Consider the following 20,116-nt stretch of genomic DNA (forward strand, 5'->3'; position numbering starts at 1 on the left):
GAAAGACTCAGTCCCGAGCCATATTGTATTGTTTGACCAAGGTACTTTGGCGAGCAGTCAGTCGCAAGTAAGTCGTCTTGTACTGTAGCTTTGGTCGACATAGCTAGGTTTTGGCTGAAGGAAAGTGGGGGGGGGGGAGGGGATAGTGGTTATAATTTCGAGTCAGACAATAGCGTGACATCACTCACTAAAAATCTGGTGATTTAAAAAAAATTGTAATGATACAAGTATATTGATTAACGTAAGGTTTTCAATTCGCATCTGGAATATAAAATGTCCAGCAGTTGGTTCATTTTCTCAAACACGTAAATATATTTTGGTACATCTCGCCATAAAATATAGATACATTAAAAACGCAAACTTATCTGTGAGTAGCAATCTAGAGGCTGCTCGAGGGACTGTTAAACTTAAAAAAAAACAGGTACTACACACACACACACATACACACACACGCATACGCGCAAACACAAACGCCAATTATTTAGATTTAGAAAAAAGTATATAAAACAGTTTCAAAACATTATAATCAATCCCTCATTTTATTTTAATAAATGTACGTAAAAAAATGTTTAACATTGTTTTATTTTTACCCACAATATCATAAATAATTTGTTTACATTTAGTCCCTATTTAATGTTCAGACTGTTGGTAGTTATCAACGATCTAAAAAAAGAAAGGAAGCTAACAAAAATTAATTACCTAATTAAGCCCTCCGATGATCTAACGAGTTGCGTCAGAGTAATTTTATGCTTGTGAAAAACGCTGTAAAACATGACGTCATTATTGTAACGTGGACGTCAATTTTAGACGGCCGGGAATTAACTTAAAGTACATGCTCGTTAAAAAAAAACGGCGAAAATAAAAATTTTATAATACTTTTAATGAAACTAGGGTTCATCACAAAGGGGAATCGCTTCAAACGCACCTGATTGGTGGAATGAAAGTGGTGGTAATAACCCAGAGCATGGAAGATAAATTGAGTACCGGTGTGGATTCCTCGAAATGAAATAGATGGATTGTTTAGTTCGGTGGGGAGGGGACCTGGGAGAGTCCAAAAGCTGGGGGATAGGTCACGTGACAAAATATACTCACAGACTGCTGTGGGGGCTGGGGGAGGGGGTGGGGCACGTACCTGGAGGACCTGGGGAATATGATTGTGTAAAGAGGTGGGTGAGAAGGGGGCTGTACTCAGGTTTTAGTGAGATATAAATTTACTTATCTTATTTCATTGAATATTAAAATTCAGTTTCAATGGTGGATTTTCAAAATAAACATTTCTCAATGCTTTATTCTTTGGTTTTAAATTTAGTTATCTTATTTCATAACATCTCATTGAATATTAAAATTCAGTTTCAATGGTGGGTGGTCAAAATAAAAATTCCTAAATGCTCTATCCTCTAGTTTTGATTGTATTATATTGTCGGCGTTTTTTTTTTGGCATCATAACCAAGTATTACGTGTCAACATGTAATACGCCACATGGCCTGTTATCCTTTCTGGATTTGCTTCTGTAGTTGTTGTCCACCTAACAACATTCTGCTAAGGCAGCCGTTGTTTGGGTTTGAGTTTTATCACCTGGATAAGTTACTATCCACAGCTAACCACATGCCCTCTCGCCCAACCTCGTCTAACCATTTTTAATAAAAATTGGGAATTTAGTAAAAATTGGGAATTTAGTAAAAATTGGGACTTAAATAAAAATTGGGAATTTAGTAAAATTGGAAATTGAGTAAAAATTGGGAATTTAGTAAAAATTGAATATTTTTAAAAATTGGGAATTTAGTACAAGTTGGGAATTTAGTAAAAAATAGGATATTAGTAAAAAAAAAACAGGCCTTCTTGTGATTCCCCTCCCCATTTTACATATAATTATAGATTAATCTCCTTCAGGAAAAGGAATCAGCTAAACTTCTTTGATAAACCCATACAGAGTGATACTCAGAGATACGAACCGCAATGATAAACTCACAGCTGCACGCTCTACAACTAGACCACAAGCTACCATGTTCGTCCATGTATCTGTGTACACCTGCAGCGCCAGTCATCACGTGTCCCACGGCAGGTTACGCAATCAAGGTATTTTAAAAAAATATACAGGCATTTTCAAATGTTCAAACCGATCACGATAGTTATTATTTTTTTTTATAAGTATTGGTGAGAATAAAAATAACATCAACAATAAAACAAATTTACTTTTAAATTTTTGTTCTACAAATATGAGAGAGAAAAATTTTAAAAAAGTATTAAGCTGAGAATCGTAGATTACATTTAAAAAAAAAAACAATAGACCCTCCAATGCAGGGAATCTTGTTATAAAGTTCCTCCAGCAATTATCCCAGATTTTTTCAACTCTCGTCTACTGTAGCAATTCCAGTCACTGACTCATTTTTCCCCCCTAAATCCAAGTATAGCCCAGATTCTAGTCACAGATTGCAGTTGAATGTATCGATAATTTTAAAAGTGCGCACCGACTCAACCCCCCACCCCCTCTTCCTTTTTCCCTTCTCACCTCCCTACTACTCCCACCCCGCAGGGCGCTACCACGTGACTCAACACTAATAGATCCCTGGTGGGTCTCCGACTTGAAAGGCCCTGGCAGTCATGTGTGATGCATTATTTAATAAATTACAACCTGGCAACAGCGTTCAGTTTCCCTTGGCCGTTCAGCCATCTTTTTTTTAACTGCTGGTTGATAATCATCTCTCTCGAGGGTTTGGGGTAGAGGGGGCGTTGGTTTCGAGGAGTGGGGTTGGGATGATGTATTTGCCAGAGAAATCTGAATAGTTTGTCAATTTAAAGGATATAACTTTTTGCATGGATTAACTTTGGATCGAATATTCAGATTTTTACAAAATTATGGTTTAAAATAGAAGATGTTTTTTTTAAATATTATTTTAGAATAGGAAGTTGAAACAAGTACGAAAGAGAATTAGGTTAACACGGTTATAATATATCAAGTGGAAGCAGTGTCGGGTGTCACCCCCAGAGGCGTAGCAACCCTTCCCGGCATCCAGGGACAAACTACCAATTTTCGATTTGCACCCCTCTCCCCTCAAACTTTCGATTTGCACCTCCTTCAAACTTTCGATTTGCACCCCCCCCCCCCTCCAACCTTGTCGGGATTTGTCAAATTTTCTCTTAAAAGACTTTTTAACACTCGAATTAATCCCTTATTTAAGTGGAATTATCATTTTTCTCTCTATATATTTTACTATTTTTTTTCCTTGGTGTCACCCCCTTAAATGGTGTCACCCGGTCCGCACCCCCCGCCCCCCTCTCGCTACACCACTGAGTGGAAGTGTGCAGCAAAGAGAAGATCATACTCAGCTGATGACGCGAGTAGCAAGACAGGCCCTCGTCTGGAATCACAAGGGAAACAAAAAGAGACAGAACAAGAAAAAACACAGGAACGCGTCCTGGGAAGATGTTAGGTAACACTGAGGGCTGTTGGAAAAAACAAGAACAGGACTGAGTTTTCTGGAAGGTTCTTGTCGGTGGCCGTGGTCCGAGTGGGATGACGTAAATAAAACTGTTTCTACTGCGTGAAGGTGTGGGGGTTGACACAGTCTAGAAATGGGGTTCTTCCATTTAAGACATCAAATAGAATTTTAGATACACACTTTAGTACATTAGTACTTTTAGTAGACCGTTCATGAGTCCAGCCAGCTCTGATGGGTACCTAACTCACGTTATGGTAAGTAAAAGCTGCTGGGCATAGTGCTGACTACACTATCCCTTCATGTGTCGAGGTCACAGAAACAAGTGAACTCTACTTCACTTGCCCTATACACCGTCAGGTTTGAAAGGGAACTTTACTTTACTTTACTTTACTTGAGTACTTCCGCGTCGACTTTAAACAAACACCCAAACTCCCCTCCCTGTGGAGGTCGTAAACGCATGACTCTTAAAGTACTTTTTTAAAATAAAACGTTGTTTAAAGGGGAAGATGAAGCAGACTTGCTTTTTTTATCTTGGTGTATGAAGACTTTCTGTGGTCAGCAACATGTTTACATACACTACTTTTCCTCGATCCAGTGAGGTACCCTAAAGAGCTGGGTGGACTCTTAAACGTCTTACAGATTTGTATACGACAATCAAATTCGAGACTAGGGGTAAGCGAAGGTGTGCTCTACAGCCTGACTAATACCGTACCTAGACCTAAAATACCAGGTGCTTAAAGTACATCAGATTAAAGCAGAACTTTTATGTAATAGGAGAAATCAGATAAGCAATTAGTAAAGTGTGTGTGTGTATCGAGGGGAGTGGGGAGACTATTCTCATACATAAGAAGAAATGATACGCCACATAGTCAGACCCAAGACATCCTGTCAACACACAAACGTACATACACACACATACACACACCAGCACACAAACACACTCTCACACCCACACTCACACACACTCACACAACTAAGAGTCGCCGCTGTAATTAACGAAGCCGGAGAAAAAAGTATTTGATCCCCGCGTCCCTTTACCCGTGGTATTAGATCTATCTGGCGCTTGTGCGGGTTCCTCGTTACCAAATGATTGGCACCCGTGTCTGGAGGTCTCAGGTGACGTAACACACCGTCAGTACTTTAACATTTCCCACGTCTTTGTCGCCGGTCACCGAGTTTTCGCAAAGACAGATCACTCTTCCACACAATATATATATATATATATATATATATATATATATATATATATATATATATATATATATATATATATATATATATATATATATACATATATATACATATATATACATATATACATATATACATACTTACACATATACATATATATATATATACTTACACATATACATATATATATATATATATATATATATATATATATATATATATATATATATATATATATATATATATATATAAATATATATATATATATATATATATATATATATATATATATATATATATATATACTTACACATATACATATATATATATATATATATATATATATATATATATACTTACACATATACATATATATATATATATATATAGAGAGAGAGAGAGAGAGAGGGAGAGAGAGAGAGAGAGAGAGAGAGAGAGAGAGAGAGATAGATGTATATATATATATATATATATATATATATATATATATATATATATATATATATATATATATATATGTAACGAGCGAACAGTTACCCTGCTCGCAACGCCACATGTTACGAGACTATTTGCCTGTAGTGCCAAATGTAACGAGTTTAACCACTCATGCTACACAACATCGACTACAGTAGAAATACTCGAAGATGCAGGTTCGCTATTGATCCTTTTATTACATGAATCAAGAAATGCCTCAATATAACACAATGAATCAACAGGAATGCTTCACAATAATAGTCTGAATCAACTGACCCCTAACAGTCCTCACTAGGCTTCATATAACTGAATCCACATGTCTATTGTCCTTCTTAACACAATATAACCAACTTGATATGTCACACAGACTGACTGATCTAAAGCGAGCGATGAAGAGAGCGGGCGATCGAAAAGGGAAGAGCAGCGAGTTCAGCCGTCCCCTCCTATTTATCCCTTGTATTCGTACTCGTATTCGTACTTGTATTCCTCCGTAATCGATACTTGTACTCGATGTCTCCGACTACTAGTTGCGCAGTTCTAACGTACAGTCCGTTTAATAAAACATCTGCGTCCTATCAATCAAAGTTGACAGGCCGTCTGAATCCCCTCGTACCGTTTCCCAAAATAGCACGCGTTGGCTTTGAGATTGTTATCATTCCGATCTAATAAGCCACCTGCTATCAGTTGCATCAGACTGTAATACTGCGTCTCGGCTTATCGTTCGTTATCAGTTGCATCAGATTTGTAACTAGTAGCTAGGCCTACCCTAGTTACATCCACCCCTGCCTTTTTTTGTGTGTTTTCCACCACAAACAACGCCTGGCAGGTGCACTCCTCCAAAGTCAATCGCACAATCGTAAAAAAAAAATTTTATTGTTCCACTCACAGTCCACGTCGTCCCATTCGTATACGATTGACAGTTATACCTATTTCACATATCAACTGTGTCTACATCATCTTCCTGAGACACAAAACAGTTCTAGAATTCACATCCACCCTTTTCGTTTGGTGCCTTCACCAGTTCACTTTTATAGCTTTTTGAACCGTCTGTTCTCATACCAGCGCGACCATGAAAGAATTGATGGTTGCTGACAAAAAATTTCGTCTTCCTTCTGTTCCTCAAACTTCTCCGCGGACCACTTATCTGATGGTCTACTGTCTCTCTGCTTCTGGAAGGAACGGGATCCTCTTTGTTGCCGTTATCCTCCACTTGTGTATCGCGGTTGTTCTGTTGATGGTGATATGGTTCCGGGATGGGTATGTGAATTTCCGTTATAGTTTCCGGTTCCCTAATTGTCTTGGATTTCCTTGTGTGTAACTGCTCTTCTTGCCTATTCCAATATTTCTTTAATTGAGCAATATTCGCCCACCGATCCGGTTTGGCGTGATCGATGGGTCTTATCTTAAAGGGGCCACCTGCTACTTTAGGCATCTCCACGACTTGCCATATCTCCTGTCCCCAGAGATCGTGGATTTTGTTTCTGCCTAACGGGTGGCTACGCAGTAATACCCTGTCGTTCAGTTTGAGTGGCGGGTCCTTTGTCTGTACCGGCGGTTCCCTTCGCCGTGCTTCATGTTCTAGTCTTTCCTGTACTACCCTGTACATTTCTCTAATTCTTTTCATATGTTCATTCACATATTCCAGTGCGGTGTATGAGCCAGTCATACTCTCCCTTTTTCCTAGGAACAAATCAAGAGGGAGTCGAGCCTCCCGTCCGAACAGCAACATGTATGGCGAAAAGCCGGTTGTGGCATGGGGTGTGCAGTTGTATAGATATACCAACTCTGGGAGAAAATCAGGCCAACGTTTTTTCTGTTCAGGTTCTAGGGTACGCAGCAAATCATGCATGCTACGGTTGAACCGTTCACACTGTCCGTTTCCTTTCGGATTAAATGTGGTTGTTCTAGATTTGTTGATCCCGTAGTGGCTGCACAGTTGGTTAATTACTTCTGACTCGAAAGCCCTTCCTTGGTCAGAGTGTAATTGTCTTGGTATGCCATATTTGATGAACCAATGTTCTATTAAGACCTTTGCCACTGTTTTGGCAGTCTGATCTCGTGTGGGCACCGCCACAGTCCATTTGGTGAATACATCAGTCATTACCAACACATGTTCCGTCCCATCCGATGATTGCTCCAACGACGTAAAGTCCATAGCCACAATCTCTAGTGGTTTTGTCGCTAGTAGGTGTCCTGATGGCTGTCTCATTTTGACAACTGGCATTTTCGCATGCTGACACCTCACACAAGCCTCACAATGGCGTTTGACCTCCATTTCCATATTGGGCCAGTAACACCTCCGTCGTAAAATTTTGTGCGTCCTGTCCTGACCCTGGTGTCCTGCCCTGTCATGTGCCAACCTTAGCACTTCTTCTCGTAATTGTCCAGGCACCACCACCTGGTGTATTGTCCCATCAATTTGGTCATGAATTCTCCGCATGAGAACACCATCCTCTATACTGAGACGGTCCCACTGACTCAGTATTTTCTTTGTTTCTCGACCAAATTGTTCTCTTTCCCTTCTTCCTGGGAATTTTTGTTCCTGGACGTATTTCAATAGCGGTTGTAAGCCACTATCCGTTCTCTGGGCATCTCTTATCTTTTTGTGATTAAGGCAATTAAAATCACTACTGTCCATATGTCCGGGCTCTGTGGATATGTGCTCCACCCCGGTCTGCCCGTTTTGCATCACTTGCACCCCATAAGGGATATCTGTTGACGCTCTGACCTCACATATTCCTGTCAGCGTTTCTTCCTCATCGCCCGGTCTCTCGTAAGGATTCCTTGATAAGGCGTCCGCATTGCCATTGGACCGCCCCGGGCGATGTTTTCTCTCTAGGTCAACGAGTGCCAATTCTGCTGCCCATCGCTGTTCGATGGATCCCAGCCTTGCTGTACTTTGAAGTTCTTTTTCAATATCGGATAATTTCTCTTCAAGTCTTGTTTGAGACTCTTTCATTTCTTCTAGTTTGCCAACACTGTTCTGTTGTCTACTATTTTTATTTACTTCTTCCGATAACAGACACTCTAAAGATGAACATTTCTCCTGTGCTTTTAATTTGCATGACCTTTCCCTATCCAGTTTCCTGGTTAACATTGAGATCTCATTCTTAAGTCTACCAATTTCCTTCTTATCATCATTTTTCTCTACCAACAAATTGTTCACTTGAAACTTTTCAACATCCCAGTTCATTTCACAGTTCATTTTTTTCATTAGTTGTGTTTTACCTTTCTTTTTCTCCTTACTGTGTTTCTTTGTCATTTTGTTTACTAAGTCATTACCTCGCCGCTCTGTAGCCTTGACCTGCCTTACAGAGGGCGATCGTTTCACCGGACAGTACCGTGCCATGTGTCCGGGTTGTGAACAGGACCAGCAAATTGGTCGACCGTCGGCCGTCCATTGGAGTGATGGAGCGGCAGGTCGCGGCTGTCCAACCTGTCTCTGTTTTGTCCCGTTTTTGCCCTGATTCTCAGCTGTTGACCTGCTTTCTAACCTCTCCAAACGTTGGTCAACCTTATCTAGGTGGGCCAACAGTTGAGCCATCATGGTCTCCATCGTGTCGGCCCCTGTGGGTGGGGATTGTCTCTGTTCAGGCACAGAGACTTTGTCCACCGAACAGTTCGATTGGTCCTCATCCTCGGACCTGCGGATCGCTGAGTTCCTGACCTGAAGGAAGGTCAACTGCGGGTCTTTGTGGACCTCCTCTTTCAACTCTCTTCTTAGGATCGGGGTTGCTAGCCCCTCGATGAAATGGTCCCTCAGTAGGCGCACATCAATGTCAGGTGTTTTGACCTTTACCGAATCAAAGGCCCTGTTCATCCGGTGTGAGTACTCCATCACACTCTCCGCCATTCTCTGCCTTAAGCCTACGAACCCTGCCAGCAGTTGCGATCCCGACCGTCTCTCCCCAAAGGTCTCCATAATCAGATCCAGCACCTTATCTGGATCTGATTGGATGGTTTTATCGTGGCATTTGACCTCTGCCCTAACCGTCTCTCCTATACTGCCCATCAGCAGTCTTAATCTTTCCTCTGGTGACATGCCTCTCGAGGCCCAGGCCGCTTTGACCTCTTCACTGAACCTGTTGGTTAAAGTTGGATCACCGTCCCCGTAAAATTTGTTAATGTGGGACTCTCTGGGTAGGACCACTATATGGGTCTGCTTCTCGTCCAGAGTAGACATTTTATTCCGTAAGTAACAAAAAAAAGAGTTCTTTCTTACCGTGTGTGTATGAAAAAATTTTTCTCGTTCCTCAATTTTCACAGTTCCTGAATGTCCGAATTCACACACACACTAAACACAGTTATGCACAAGGTTGACTATGGGTGCCTAAAGCGGCAAGTCTAGTTGAATTCATCCTGTCCGACGACGCCAATTGTAACGAGCGAACAGTTACCCTGCTCGCAACGCCACATGTTACGAGACTATTTGCCTGTAGTGCCAAATGTAACGAGTTTAACCACTCATGCTACACAACATCGACTACAGTAGAAATACTCGAAGATGCAGGTTCGCTATTGATCCTTTTATTACATGAATCAAGAAATGCCTCAATATAACACAATGAATCAACAGGAATGCTTCACAATAATAGTCTGAATCAACTGACCCCTAACAGTCCTCACTAGGCTTCATATAACTGAATCCACATGTCTATTGTCCTTCTTAACACAATATAACCAACTTGATATGTCACACAGACTGACTGATCTAAAGCGAGCGATGAAGAGAGCGGGCGATCGAAAAGGGAAGAGCAGCGAGTTCAGCCGTCCCCTCCTATTTATCCCTTGTATTCGTACTCGTATTCGTACTTGTATTCCTCCGTAATCGATACTTGTACTCGATGTCTCCGACTACTAGTTGCGCAGTTCTAACGTACAGTCCGTTTAATAAAACATCTGCGTCCTATCAATCAAAGTTGACAGGCCGTCTGAATCCCCTCGTACCGTTTCCCAAAATAGCACGCGTTGGCTTTGAGATTGTTATCATTCCGATCTAATAAGCCACCTGCTATCAGTTGCATCAGACTGTAATACTGCGTCTCGGCTTATCGTTCGTTATCAGTTGCATCAGATTTGTAACTAGTAGCTAGGCCTACCCTAGTTACATATATATATATATATATATATATATATATATATATATACCAGTTTCCTTCCCGATTTTTTTTCTCCGGGAAGGGGGGGGGCACTTATAATTTCGGGGGAAGGCGGATTAAAATTTCCGAGGGGCGGACACCGTTAGAAGTATATATTTTCTATAAATTCCATTTCGTTCGGGGTGAGGGGGGGGGGGGAGTGTGGTAGACTTTCTTCGGAGTGGGGGGTGGGGCTCTCAAGAGATACCTATGATATATGTACACTTATCATTATAAAATGATCCCACAATACAGACACAATCAAACAGCCCCTCATACAACGTAACGTGTGGCACGGAATTTTGTAAAACAAGGGGAGCGAACAACGATCTGCATTTTTTTTTTGTTTGTTGTGGGGGAAATTACATTATATCGGGGGAGAGAAAAATCCAATTTAAATTTCTTTTTGGTCTGATTTTCATTCGGCGCGGTCCGCATCTGGGGAGCAGGGCTTACAGAAATTTATGGGCCCTAATCCCTCATGTCGGATTAACCTCGCCCTTTGGATTTGTGAGGTCCGTCGGATTATTGAGGTGTTGTTTTTTTTTAAGATGGATACTGATGTTAGATACAAATCATCAAAGTCAACCCTACAGAAATAGTGTGATAAATAAATGATAAAAAATATTACTTTAATAGGAAACACTTTAAAGTATTTAAAAAAAACATCTAAAGTTAATGGTTTTTTTTTCAAATTTTTACTCTTCCATTGAGGTTTGAACAGCTAGTTAGTTTAAAATTTCTGTTTTTATATGTTTTCACGACAACATTGCACGTAACATAGCGTGTAAAGACGCACGCAGTGTTTCCCACCTATACCCCCCCCCCCCTCTCTTTCACACGATCACATTGTCAGGCTCTTTAGCATCAACTCCCTAGTTACCCCCCCCCCCCTCCTAATTCCCAAATATAATTCACAAGCTCTTTACCCCCCAGTCCCTTAACTCTAGCTCTCCGATCGCACTCGCAAGCTCCAAGTCCATAGCTCACTGTCCTAGGCAGTAAAATATACCCTGCATTATCCGAAATTCAGCACTACAAAAAAAAAAAGAAACTCACGACAAGATTCCCATCAGAGGCAACCTTTGACAGTGCACATGATAAAATAAAACACCGGGACCGCTCTTGTGATCAGGGGCGGTAAGTCATTACCCCGGTGTCGTGGTGATATGCCGGCCAACTCAGACGCTGCTCAGTCAGGGGGAGACGATCCGAAATTTAACGCGCAACATCGAGATCTGCTCGAGTTTTAACACGGAGAAATGATCCTTTAAAATATGCTTCAAGTTTTTGATAATAAGCTCAATTTTTATAAATAAATGATATCGTAGTATATGATTTATATTCTGAAAAACGGTATTAAACATATCCTATATTCTAATGGTTGATATGACCGTGCCGTGCTTGGGCTATTTCTCTCGCTAAAACAGAAAATCTGTACTTAAGGAAAAGAGAATCCCCATTTTCCAATTCAACAAAAAACATTGTGAATTCAACCCAGAATATGCAAAATCAACTATTGACACTAGAAGCCAAGCTTGAGACCGTGTGCAAATCTTTAGGAACTCCAAGGATTTTTAGCAACGCAAGTTTCATGGACGAACATTTCTATATGTAAATTAGTTCATCATTTTTTTTTGCCAGCATAGCTTTTCTTTCTATTAATAATTAAAAAATCTCTTTGTTTTAAAAATGTAATCTCGCGATTTCAAAAATCATTGATGTATTTGTTTGTGATTTTATTACTTTATTTTATTATATATATATATATATATATATATATATATATATATATATATATATATATATATATATATATATATGTATATGTATATATATATATATGCTTAAAGGCAAAAGGGTAACGAGTTCGGCCGTTAAAAATTGCGCGAGGCAAAGAAAACGTGTCACAAAAAATTTGGTAATCAAATTTTTGTGCATGTTATCAAAAATTCCATATCCTCGTTGAGACACTCAGAGGTTCTCACACTGTGTCCTCTTATTGTCATCTTCATAACAAACAAGTTTTTAGCAGTCATTTTAGCTGTATGAGGAACTAGTGTTGGTTTTTCTCAACTTGCTTTTTTTGCATGCTGGGATACTTCAAGGTATTCCCAATGTTTTAATTTGAAGAGTTTTAGATCTTAAACCTCGGGGTTATTTGATGAACGTCACGTTATAATATATATTTAAACGGAGATTTGTTTAGGGGCAAGGTCACAGTTGTATCGGCTAGGTTTAACATAATTTGCCACTTACTTCAATGATTTTGTTTGGATCAAGATGGTGTTCATGAATAACATCACACAGTGACAAGAACCATCAACACCACTTTAAACCAACAAAACCACCAACGCTGTTTTAAAACATCAGAAACCCACCAACGCCGCGAAAAAAATCGACATAAAGCACCAACTCTACTTTAAACCTTCATATTTGCACCTACGCTAAGAAAATTTAAAAAAAAAACAACCCAACAACGACAAATAAATCGACAAAAACACCCAGCATTAAAAAAAAGTGACGATAACGCAAACACACTCACAGACCCACAAAACGAAAAAAACATAAAAAACTACCAATAACCGTAAGGATAGAAAAACTACCAACTCACAGAAAATGACAAAAACACAATCACACCAAAAGCGGCTCAAACCACCACCACCAACAACACAAAAAAAACCCCACCACAAACAGCAGCACCAATAAAGCAACGAGAACGAGCAGCACTAATAAAGCATCAAGAACCAGCAGCACCAATAAAGCAACAAGAACCAGCAGCACCAATAAAGCAACAAGAACCAGCAGCACCAATAAAGCAACAAGAATCAGCAGCACCAATAAAGCAACAAGAATCAGCAGCACCAATAAAGCAACAAGAATCAGCAGCACCAATAAAGCAACAAGAATCAGCAGCACCAATAAAGCAACAAGAACCAGCAGCACCAATAAAGCAACAAGAACCAGCAGCACCAATAAAGCAACAAAAACCACCAGCACCACCAATAAAGTAACAAGAACCAGCAGCACCAATAAAGCAACAAGAACCAGCAGCACCAATAAAGCAACAAGAACCAGCAGCACCAATAAAGCAACAAGAACCAGCAGCACCAATAAAGCAACAAGAACCAGCAGCACTAATAAAGCAACAAGAACCAGCAGCACCAATAAAGCAACGAGAACCAGCAGCACCAATAAAGCAACAAGAACCAGCAGCACCAATAAAGCAACAAGAACCAGCAGCACCAATAAAGCAACAAGAACCAGCAGCACCAATAAAGCAACAAGAACCAGCAGCACCAATAAAGCAACAAGAACCACTAACTAAAGCGAGAAAATTAAAACGATGACATGAAAGGAGCACTTAATCTTGTCGATAAAGGCCCATAACTCCCTTCAGTAAAGCAGCGGATACCAATTTTCAACACATGGCTGATTACCCTCGGGTGTTCAATGGTGATTTTAAAACAAGGAGCAATAGTGGAAAGCGGGGGGGGGGGGGAAGGGTACTTTAGCGCAATCATGTGTCAGGGGTAATGGGGCTACATAAGCTCATTCAAGTTTAGGAGGTAAGGACCTAGTTAAGCTCTAAGAATTGTAGTAGATACAGAGTTAATAAATCGACGTGAAGTGGCTGAGGATGAATAGATAATAGATAATAGGCTGAGAGGGAATAGATCGTTATTACTGACATGAACCAAAACCGTCTTTTTCTCCTATCTTTCTAAGTACAACCAAATGTATTCTAAAAATAATTTAAAATATGAACAATTTTTAAATTAATGTTATAAAATTTGATATTCTTAAAACTTTGATATTCTTAAAACTTTGATATTCTTAAAACTTTGATATTCTTAAAACTTTGATATTCTTAAAACTTTGATATTCTTAAAACTTTGAAGCTACACTTCTACTTATATATACGACATATCCACCATATTACCTTTACGTTTCTTGTCATATTAAGTTTGTGATACACATTTTGATTGGTCAAGAAAACCATAGCTTTTGTACTTTACACCTCCGGTAGATATTTGGCTCGTAATATTTTAAAATGTTTTTATATAACGAATCTCGTCTTTCGGTGATATAATTCAAATTATATTAAGAATCAATACTCTACTTCTTATTTTCAGCAATTCACTATATCTGCTTTGAACGGCGATATGGCTTAATTAAACAGTCTACTTTATAATGTGATGACTATAAATAAAACTAATTTTTTATCAGGTTTAATTGTTGTATCATAAATATTAATAACAAACTAGAAGTTCAGTTTTTGGAAAAGTAAAAAAAAAATCATTATCGTTTTTATAATCGCCTGTTTGGTAATTAATTTATCTGATTCTTTAAATCATTACTGAGTATTTTGGACAGTTAGGCGCATGCGTATTCCGGTGATTAGTTGACCTACAAAGCTAAACACGTGTGTTTAACGAAAAGAACTCCAGCGTTCAACTTAATTAAAGAATAATAGGCTACTAGTTTTAAAAGTGGAGTGATTTTATAGAAACCTAAATTCGTATTGTAATTTAATGTCGTAAATTGTCAATGGACTCTAGACGTAGTGTGAGGCCCCCTGTTATTTCTTATGTCGTAAAAAATATTTTTTGCCCAGGTAAACACGACAGCAATCGCCTGATTAAACAACCAGATTTTTTTTCGCATTTTTTAAATAAAACAATTTTTATTTCGTGTTGGTTTTTTTTTTTTTAACATTGACGAAGGCGTTGAAGAAGAATAAAGTTACCGTATGTTGTAACGCTTCAAATTTATTGAATAATTTTGTTGGGTTGTCTTAATTTTTACTTTACATTTTAGAACTTAATCATCTGGTAAAATCTTGGAAATTCCTGTAAATGTAGGACATACATTGTTGCTATGGTTTTTTTTTCCTTTAATAACAAATCAGTTTTAAAAATGATACAATCTTTTTATTGCGAGACGCTACACGCATACTATTGCATATTTTTATCTATAGAATAGATCCAGCGAGCAATCACAGGTTTAAGAGATTTATTAACTCTGGTGTGAGCTACTCCCCCGGACATTTACTTCACTGTGAGCTACTGCCCCGGACATTTACTTCACTGTGAGCTACTGCCCCGGACATTTACTTCACTGTGAGCGACTCTCCCGGACATTTACTCCGCTATGAGCTACTCCCCCGGACATTTACTTCACTGTGAGCTACTGCCCCGGACATTTACTTCACTGTGAGCTACTCCCCCGGACATTTACTTCACTGTGAGCTACTCCCCCGGACATGTACTCCGCTGTGAGCGACTCTCCCGGACATTTACTCCTCTGTGAGCTACTATCCGGACATTTTCTTCACTGTGAGCTACTCCCCCGGACATTTACTCCGCTGTGAGCTACTCCCCCGGACATTTACTTCACTGTGAGCTACTCTCCCGGACATTTACTCCGCTGTGAGCTACTCCCCCGGACATTTACTCCGCTGTGAGCTACTCCCCCGGACATTTACTTCACTGTGAGCGACTCTCCCGGACATTTACTCCTCTGTGAGCTACTATCCGGACATTTTCTTCACTGTGAGCTACTCCCCCGGACATTTACTCCGCTGTGAGCTACTCCCCCGGACATTTACTTCACTGTGAGCTACTCTCCCGGACATTTACTCCGCTGTGAGCTACTCTCCGGACATTTGCTTCACTGTGAACTACTTCCCCGGATATTTACTCCGCTGTGAGCTACCGAGTCATTTACTCATTGACATAACCCACCGTATTAACTATTGTCTTCAGTAGGCTACTTCCTGTATAAAACCCCCAGTAGAGTAGAACCTTACTCATCTGCAATTTGAGGGGGATTAATGCAGGGGGTAGAGAAGTTGAGTCGTAATTACAGAGGGGTAATGACCGGTGTGGCTACTTGAAAGAGTTACTTTCATTACAAAAATGATTTACAGAAATTGACATTTCCAAAACCTGTCGACATAATATTGATGGTATTACGCGACATGGACGTATACTGTCCAGGTAATTAGGCGACATGGACGTATACTGTCCAGGTAATTAGGCAACATGGACGTATACTGTCCAGGTAATTAGGCGACATGGACGTGTACTGTCCAGGTAATTAGGCGACATGGACGTGTACTGTCCAGGTAATTAGGCAACATGGACGTATACTGTCCAGGTAATTAGGCAACATGGACGTATACTGTCCAGGTAATTAGGCAACATGGACGTATACTGTCCAGGTAATTAGGCGACATGGACGTATACTGTCTAGGTAATTAGGCGACATGGACGTATACTGTCCAGGTAATTAGGCGACATGGACGTATACTGTCCAGGTAATTAGGCGACATGGACGTATACTGTCTAGGTAATTAGGCGACATGGACGTATACCATCCAGGTAATTAGACGACATAGACGTATACTGTCCGAGTAATTACGCGACACGGACGTATACTTTCTTTGGTAATTAGGCGACATGGACGTATACTGTCCATGTATATAATCAGGCGACATAGACGTATACTGTCCAAGTATATAATTAGGCGACACGGACGTGTACTGTCCAGGTAATTAGGCTACATGGACGTTTACTGTGCAGGTATGTTAAACGAATCACATTCCACCTTGCTGATGTTACAAGATTTGTTTTACAAGCGGGGGGGGGGGGGAGGAGGAGGAGATTCAGTGAGGGAACAACCGACCAATCAATGCAAACTTAAAAAAAAACGCCTGAGTTTAGAGACTATAAAATGGAGGTGTATAATGACCTTTATTTAAATAGATTACCTAACGCACTTGTAAAGTTGATAAAAAAAAGTTAAACAAAAAAAAAATTACTTGAGATTAATGTGTCTGATGTTCGTTGAAGCGCCTTTTTGTCGGTACTAAACTAAGATTAGTGTTCTCCACATTCACTAATTAGTTATTCATTGAATTATTAACATTTTAATTACACAACCAAATTTAGAGAGACGGTGATGTAGCTGTTTGTTTTTCCCATTTTCAAATATTAGTTCTGTTGTTTAAATATTGAAATTCGGACACGTAGGCCTATAAACACGAACATTTTTATGCTTATTTTTAGAATTCCCAACCCAAAAAAAATATATTTTTAAAAGACAACGAACGTCGGCAAATTCTAACAAGCCTACCAACGTTAAAAAGCTATATTACATAATTCTACGCACAAAAGACAAAAGAAATGAGAATTTGACTAACAAGTTAAAAAAAACCTAACCTAGCTTCCCTACTGCGGCTTATGTTATGGTAAGTCGTATTTGCTGCCAGATCAAATTTTACTAAATTTAAGTTAAAATTATTTTTTTCCCGAATAGAGTGCTAAAAGTAATTAGGGAAATTATTTCATATACTACTGAGGATTAATTTACAGACCGTGAATTAATTACGTTTCATTTTGTAGAGAAAATAAATAGCTTGGATGAAATATTTCGACATGTTTTGAATCGTTTAAAAACCGAAAATAACAAGTAAATCTAGCCTACGCTTCATATGATGGTAAAGAATACTATAGTTAATACTTTAGAATACTATAGTTAAAACGATTACTTAACATAACTACAGTGACCCCCGCCCCCAATATATAGTCATAGATTGTGGAAGAGTGACTAGGTTAAAAAATACACCATTGCTAACTAATAAAAAGAAAAAAAATACAAAACTATTTCATTTATTTTTTTATCTCAAAGACGATACTAAAACATACTTTTTACTTTCCTTTTCGTTCTGACAAATTCTTCTGGTCGAAATATTTATTTTTTCTACAATTGAGGTTTTTAGGTCCATAAAATGTGTTACTGTGAAATGGCTTCTTTTTACTAATTTCTTTTGTTATCTTCCCTGAAGAGCTAGACATAGGTCGTCTGCTGAAACTAGGACACGAACTTCATTGACGTAAGCAGGCAGACGAAATAATAAATGTTTTCTCCTGCCCAGAAAGCTGTCATTTAATTGATCTAATTAATGCGTCACGTGTCCTAATTAGATAAGAGAACTTTTTAATCCAATTATTTCCCGATTGTACAGTATTTGAAGAATAAGGAAGATGGATGAAAAGAAATTATCGATAGTAGACATATAGTGTTATCTCAACGCCTGGGCGAGAGAAAGATACAGACAGATAGGTACTGTAAGAAGACAGAACAGTGAAGCCATACGGGTCACGGTGCCATTTCCAAACGGCACATATTCTTCAGCTAGGTGCCTTTACAGTAACGACTATAGGAAGAGCGCAGGGGGAGGAGGATCTTCCAGTTCTAAACATCCCGCGCTGATATTTTCATAAACCTTTTCTGAGATAACTCATATGAATCTTCTTTGGTAAACTTGCCATAAAGGAATTACTGTAGTAAACCTTCTGTAAATGCTTTGACCAAGCTGACCATAATTTTATTAAAGTACTTCGTGTTGTATTAGTATTTTTGTGTGGTGTGGGCTTTTTAATTTTTCCAATTGGTCACTTGGGTTGTGTGCGTCGTAAAGACCATTGTTGCAGGTTGGTATTTAGGTCGAAAAGTATGTGGGTATCAGTCAATGCGTTTTGTACGATTTGGTCTATTAGTTTGTGTATTTCGGTCGATGGTTTTGTCATTCAGTCGATGAGTGCAATTTGTTAAATTGGTCTTCTTTTGGTCGCGTGTGATTATATTTAATTTTACAACATACAATTTCAGGATTTCCCCGTTTCATACTAAATAAATAATCAGTAGCCTACTGAAGGTAAACATTTGAAGAAATTTAACCTATTGAAACCATAAATAGAGAGAGTAAAAGTCCATATTGTAATATATGTTTTGGTTCTTATTGAGATACATACGGTGATATGTGGTTGCAGCCATCCTATTGACAGGGGATTGATTTGTAAAATAACGTTTGTGTTAAGTTCATTAACACGCTAACAGTACGTCGTTTAAAAATACAACCACAAGCTGTTCCCATGGCAACCACGCCACTGGAGTAATTTTAAAACAAGCGCAATAATTAAAGTTAATGTATCACGTGTTTAGTTCATGATGATTTTAAGGAGCAGCGTGCGGATTAGTTACTAGGTCAGAAGATTAGTTTTTGGGTAAGTGGATTAGTTGAGTGAGTGGATTAGTTGTTGGGTGAGTGGATTAGTTGTTGGGTGAGTGGATTCGTTGTTGGGTGAGCAGATTAGTTGAGTAAGTGGATTAGTTGTTGAGTGAGTGTTTTAGTTGTTGGGTGAGTGGATTAGTTGTGTGAGCGGATTAGTTGTTGGGTGAGCAGATTAGTTGAGTAAGTGGATTAGTTGTTGGGTGAGTGTTTTAGTTGTTGGGTGAGTGGATTAGTTGTGTGAGCGGATTAGTTGAGTGAGCGGATTAGTTGAGTGAGCGGATTAGTTGTTGGGTGAGTGGATTAGTTTTGTAGTGAGTGACCTATTTGCTGGATTAAGGGATTAGTTGTTGGGTGAGTGGATTAGTTGTTGGGTGAGTGAATTAGTTTTCGGGTAAGTGTATTAGGTGTTCGGTGAGTGGATTAGTTGTTGGGTGAGTGGATTAGTTGTTGAGGGATTGCTGAGTGGATTAGTTGTTGGGTGAGTGAATTGTTGTTGGGTGAGTGGATTAGTTGTGTGAGCGGATTAGTTGTTGGGTGAGTGGATTCGTTGTTGGGTGAGTGGATTCGTTGTTGGGTGAGTGGATTAGGTGTTGGGTGAGTGGATTAGTTGAGTGAGTGGATTAGTTGTTGGGTGAGTGGATTCGTTGTTGGGTGAGTGGATTAATTGTTGGGTGAGTTATTAGAACAACATATTGGCTACTTACAGCTGTCTAAAGTTGGGGATGGAGGTCAAATGTTATAAGGGCACCACAGGGGCTACTTAAAATTATAGGATGTTGGAAAGTGGGGGT

The sequence above is a fragment of the Physella acuta genome, unplaced genomic scaffold (genome assembly GCF_028476545.2).
Source record: "Physella acuta isolate Inbredline_101_S28 unplaced genomic scaffold, ASM2847654v3 ptg000421l, whole genome shotgun sequence".
NCBI classification, from domain to species: Eukaryota; Metazoa; Mollusca; class Gastropoda; family Physidae; genus Physella; species Physella acuta.